The 6,370-nt window shown below is 38.7% G+C and overlaps 1 long non-coding RNA gene across 1 annotated transcript in view; it reads left to right on the plus strand.

Moving 5' to 3' along the window:
* LOC112071404 (uncharacterized) overlaps positions 1 to 5,823 on the plus strand; it is a 10,301-nt gene extending 4,478 nt beyond the window's left edge. Inside the window, exons 2-3 of the long non-coding RNA XR_002894069.2 lie at positions 4,239 to 5,136; positions 5,272 to 5,823. This is a non-coding gene — a long non-coding RNA (uncharacterized lncRNA). The remainder of the gene's footprint in view (positions 1 to 4,238; positions 5,137 to 5,271) is intronic.
* The last annotated feature ends 547 nt before the right edge of the window (positions 5,824 to 6,370 follow it).

The raw sequence follows: 6,370 nt of genomic DNA on the forward strand, positions 1-6,370 counted from the left end.
TAGCCTGGTCCCAGATCAGTATATCAGCCTGGTCCTAGATCAGTATGTTAGCCTGGTCCCAGATCAGTATGTTAGTATGTTAGCCTGGTCCCAGATCAGTATGTTAGCCTGGTCGCAGATCAGTATATTAGCCTGGTCCCAGATCAGTATGTTAGTATATTAGCCTGGTACCAGATCAGTATGTGAGTATATTAGCCTGGTCCCAGATCAGTATGTGAGTATATTAGCCTGGTCCCAGATCAGTATGTTAGTACATTAGCCTGGTCCCAGATCAGTATGTTAGTACATTAGCCTGGTCCCAGATCAGTATGTTACTATATTAGCCTGGTCCCAGATCAGTATGTTTTTCTCCCATTTATTTGTCTTAATACTATATGAACAACATTTGAAATATTGATTTTTGATAGACCAGTAGTTAATTGCGTTGAGCCAGTAACTTTAAGGTTGCTGGTTTGAATCCCTAAGGCGACTAGGTGAAAAATCTGTCAATGTGCCCTTGAGCAAGGCACTTAACCCTAATTGCTGTTGTAAGCTGCACTGGATAACAGCGTCTGCTAAAATATGTAAAGGTACAACAACAACAAAAAATTCTTCAGTGCAACTACTGATCAAAAGTTGTAATAATTTTAATTTTTTTAATTTTTAACTGTTTTCTACATTGTATAATAATAGTGAAGACATCAAAACTTATGAAATAACACATATGGAATCAAGTAGTAACCAAAAAAGTGTTTTAAAAAATCTAAATATATTTTATATTTCCAACAGTCTTGAAGGAGTTCCCACATATGCTGAGCACTTGTTGGCTGCTTTTCCTTCACTGTGCAGTCCGACTCATCCGAAACCATCTCAATTTGGTTGAGGTCGGGGGATTGTGGAGGCCAGGTCATCTGATGCAGCCCTTCACTCTCCTTCTTGGTAAAATAGCCCTTACACAGCTTGGAGGTGTGTTGGGTCATTGTCCTACTGAAAAACAATTGATAGTCCCACTAAGCACAAACCAGATGGGATGGGATATCACTACAGAATGCTGTGGTAGCTATGCTGGTTGAGTGTGCCTTGAATTCTCAATATATCACTGACAGTGTCACCAGCAAAGCATCCCCACACTATAACACCTCCTCCTCAATGCTTTACGGTGGGAAATACACATGCGGAGATCATCCGTTCACCCACACTGAGTCTCACAAAGACACGGCGTTTGGAACCAAAAATCTCCAATTTGGACTCCAGACCAAAGGACAGATTTCCACCGGTCTACTGTCCATTGCTCGTGTTTCTTGGCCCAAGCAAGTCTCTTCTTATTGTTGTCCTTTAGTAGTGGTTTCTTTGCAGCAATTCGACTATGAAGGCCTGATTCACACCAATCAAATCAAATGTATTTATATAGCCCTTCTTACATCAGCTGATATTTTTTTATTTTTTTTATTTATTTAACCTTTATTTAACCAGGTAGGCAAATTGAGAACACGTTCTCATTTACAATTGCGACCTGGCCAAGATAAAGCAAAGCAGTTCGACACATACAACAACACATAGTTACACATGGAGTAAAACAAACATATAGTCAATAATACAGTGGAAAAAAAAATAAGTCTATATACAATGTGAGCAAGTGAGGTGAGATAAGGGAGGTGAAGGCAAACAAATATATGTATAAATAAATAAAAATATAAACAGGCCATGGAGGCGACGAGTACAACACAGCTAATCAAAAAAAACTAAAAACACTCGAATCGGTTGGTTTTCGTGGGAAGAAAGTGCAAAAGTCTAGAAGAGACAGAAATAATGGGGTGCAAAGGAGCAAAATAAATTAATAAATAAATACAGTAGGTAAGAGGTAGTTGTTTGGGCTAAATTGTAGCATGGGTTATGTACACGGCTGCAGTAATCTCTGAGTTGTCGACAGCTGTGCCTTTAAAGCTTAGTGAGGTGAGATGATGGTGTTTCCAGTTCAGAGATTTTGTAGTTCCGTTCCAGCATTGGCATCAGAGAACTGGAAGGAGAGGCGTCCAAACGAAGAATTGCGTTTTGGGGTTGACTAGAGAGATATACCCTGCTGGAGCGCGTGCTACACGGTTAGGTGCTGCTAATGCGTGACCACGCGACTGAGATAAGGGGGGACTTTACCTAGCAGGGCTTGTAGATGACCTTGGGAACCACGTGGGTTGCGACGAGTATTTGATAGCGTACGGGCCACCCAACGAGAGCTGTACAGGTCGGCAGTGGTGGTTAGTATATGGGGCTTTGGTGCACAAACGGATTGGCACTGTGATAGGACTGCATCCAATTTTTTGAGTAGGGTTTTGAGGCTATTTTGTAAATGAACATCACCGAAACGTCGGATTGGTAGGGATGGTCAGTTTTTACAAGGGTATGTTTGGCAGCATGAGTAAAAGGTAGCTTTGTTGCGCGAATAGGAAGCCATTCTAGATTTGACTTTGGATTGGAGATGTTTTGATGTGAGTCTGAAGCGAGAGTTACAGTCTAACCAGACACCTAGGTATTGTAGTTGTCCACATATTCTAAGTCAGAGCTCGTCCAAAGTAGTGATGTTGGACAGGCGGGCGGAGCACGGCAGGCGATCAGCGTTTGAAGACGCATGCATTGGTTTACTTGTATTTAAGACATTAGAGGCCGACTATCCTCAAAGTGGCTGTACACGAAACCCAGCTAAACCCCAAAACAGCAAGCAACTGCACGGTTTAGAAGCACACAGTCTCCTCCGAACAGTTGATGTTGAGATGTGTCTGTTACTTGAACTCTGTGAAGCATTTATTTGGGCGGCAATTTCTGAGGCTGGTAACTCTAATGAACTTATCCTCTGCAGCAGAGGTAATTCTGGGTCTTCCTTTCCTGTGGCGGTCCTCACGAGAGCCAGTTTCATCATAGCGCTTGATGGTTTTTGCGACTGCACAAAGTTCTTGAAATGTTCCCTATTGACTGACCTTCATGTCTTAAAGAAATGATGGACTGTAATTTCTCTTTCTTTATTTGAGCTGTTCTTGCCATGATATGGACTTGTGTCTTTTACCAAATTGGGCTATCTTCTGTATACCACCCCTACCTTGTCACAACACAATTGATTGGCTCAAACGCATTAAGAAGGAAAGATATTCCACAAATTAACTTTTAACAAGGCACACCTGTTAATTTAAATGCATTCCAGGTGACTACCTTATGAAGCTGGTTGAGAGAATGCCAAGAGTGTGCAAAGCTGTCATCAAGGCAAAGGGTGGCAATTTGAAGAATCTGAAACCTAAAATATATTTTGATTTATTTAACCCTTTTTTGGTTACTACATCATTCCATATATGTTATTTCATTGTTTTGATATCTTCACTATTATTCTACAATGTAGAAAATAGTAAAAGTAAAGAAAAACCCTTGAATGAGTTGGTGTTCTGAAACGTTTGACCGGTAGTGTATGTCAACTCTGTCAGACACCAACAAGTGTTTAAAGGCCTTGATTGTTAAATTCTAACATGAGATTATTCAAATATGTAATACAATGTTTTATAGCACTATTAAAAACATTTTGGCATGTTTTTCTAGATTTTGAACATAAAACAACATTTATAAAGCAAACATTATCCCTTAGGCCTAGCACAGAATATACTTCCATTGTTTGATGTGACAAAGTAATCGATCTTAAAGGAAAAGTCCACCCAAAAACTATAATTTGCTATTTGTTTCATTAGTCCTTTGTTGGCATAGTCCCAAAATGTTTTGTTTGTCAGCAATCACGTTTTCAAAATACAGAAATCGTCCACATACTGTATAATACATTTTGCTGCGTTTTGCAACAATGGACTATTGAAACAAATACCAAAAGAGAGTTTTTAGGTCTTTGTTTTCCTCTGAGGTCTTTGTTTTCCTCTGAGGTCTTTGTTTTCCTCTGAGGTCTTTGTTTTCCTCTGAGGTCTTTGTTTTCCTCTGAGGGTGGTTAGTCAGTGATTTGAATTAACAACAAATACTCAACACAGACCTCGAATTTTTGCCTCTAAATTTTTTTGTTCAATTACAAACATTTGTAAAATATGGAAAATGAAAACATAAAAATTCGATGGAGTTAATGTTTTACGGAGTTGACAAAAATGACATTTTTCTTAATTCAAGGGGTTATACACAGTTGTCATTGTCATTCTGGACTAACAGATCTGGGACAAAGCTAACAGTTTAATACATACTTTGATTATATGCCCTGACAAAATGTCTCTCATGTTTGTGTTTTACAGAAAGGGTTCACGCGACCAGACTTTGCAGACATGACAATCTAAAAAGAGAAACAGATGCAATGTCTCTCTCTCCTTCTGCCAAGCGGCTAGAAACGTATCCGAACACTTCAGTGGTCAAAGACTGGTCTGTACAACTGAAAACATTGCTCCTTGGGCTACTTCCTACTTACGCACACATGGAGTTGGATGAACTATACTACAGTGCAAGCGACAACAAAGATGGAACCTGTTTAGGGACGACCTTAATGGTGGACTATGATGATAACGGACACCCTTTTCCTTGTGCGCTTGAATACCATACGTATTCAATGCTATATGTTGAATTTAATATATGTATTCAATGCTATATGTTGAATGTAATATATATATATTCAATGCTATATGTTGAATGTAATATGATATGTATTCAATGCTGTAGCTTTGAATGCTGTATGTTCTATATGGTGGAATCAGGGACTTTTTTCTCAATGCAACCAGTCACTCTGCTGTAACCAATAATGCTATGACTCGTTTCTCCTGCCTTAGCAAGCGTTGACACAATCCCAAAGTCTTCAGGCCCCCGTTTTGTTAACCCTGGTCCCAGATCAGTTTGTGCTGTATAGCCTACACGTATGGCCATTGTCACAAAACAACACAAAACTGCTAGTAAAAGGGATGGTAAAAGGGATGGTTTGCTATCAATGGTGCTTTTACTTTTGCTGAAGGGTTGAAATATTGATGTTGTTCATTGTGTTTTGTATTAGTTTGGTGTTAGTTATTTCTCTGACAGAAACTAGAGTATCACTGAGTTATAATGAGTTATAAACCAGAGTATCACTGAGTTATAATGAGTTATAAACCACAGTATCACTTAGTTATGAACCACAGTATCAGTGGTCATAATGAGTTATAAACCAGAGTATACACTGAGTTTATTATGGAGTTATAACCAGAGTATCACTGAGGTTATAATGAGTATATAAACCAGAAGTATCACTGACGTTATGAGTATACAGCAGTATCAGTGAAGCGTATTAATGAGTTATAACCAGAGTAATCACTGAGTTATAATGAGTTATAAACCAGAGTATCACTGAGCGTTATAATGAGTTATAAACCAGAGTATCACTGAGTTATGAGTTATAAACCAGAGTATCACTGAGCGTTATAATGAGTTATAAACCAGAGTATCACTGAGCGTTATAATGAGTTATAAACCAGAGTATCACTGAGCGTTATAATGAGTTATAAACCAGAGTGTCGCTGAGCGTTATAATGAGTTGTAAATTAGAACTGAATGTATGTTTTTATGGATGTGTGGAAAAACTGAACTACTGACACCTGCATGAATGACCTACAATTGTGACTCAGAAAGGGAATCATGCGATTGCTTTTAAAGCTTTACACAGTGGCTTACACATTTATTTACTTCATAGAGAAGACAGAGAACTGCTTTGTGTCCATCATTAGACTATGAGACCCTTCTTATTTCCATTTACGATATGAAAAAATAATCAACTATTTTTTACAATGTGCTTTTTAACTGTTAACTGCAGGTCGAATAAAATCTGCATCGTTTGTAACTAATAAAGCTGACGTCAATGAAGGAGTTTTGTTATTGAGTATGAGAATAGAAAATAGATGTTGTTTTGAGGTCAGGATGTTTTATTGGACAAACAATACATTGGACATGCATTAAATACGATATGAAAAAACTCTGGACCTTTACCTGGTCAGGTCATGTGTTCAGGAAAAACCTCTGCTCTTTCGTACCAGGATGAAGCAGCATTTGTGCTCCATGCAGAAGACTGAAAGTGTCCCGTGTTTTGAGAGCATCAATTCTGACAGACTGACTGATCTACAAAGCAACTTGCTTCCTATATAACTGCTCTATGGGGCCGATGGATAAGAGCAATTGGGTAAGAGGTAAATGAAAGTTTACAACGTAGGTGCACAGGTCGAAAGAAATTTTAGTAATCAAGGTGGCAGACAGTGACACATTCAATATCGCCTTGCACACTCTTGCCTGGAAGCAAATGGAACGAAACGAGGATAAACATACCTGGATTTGTCCAATAGAAACTCTTGTTTGCAACTGTTGAACTAATGATTACACCCTAGATCAGCTAGATGCAGGCAAGAGTGTGCAAGGC

Source organism: Salvelinus sp. IW2-2015, unplaced genomic scaffold, assembly GCF_002910315.2.
Source record: "Salvelinus sp. IW2-2015 unplaced genomic scaffold, ASM291031v2 Un_scaffold1607, whole genome shotgun sequence".
NCBI classification, from domain to species: Eukaryota; Metazoa; Chordata; class Actinopteri; order Salmoniformes; family Salmonidae; genus Salvelinus; species Salvelinus sp. IW2-2015.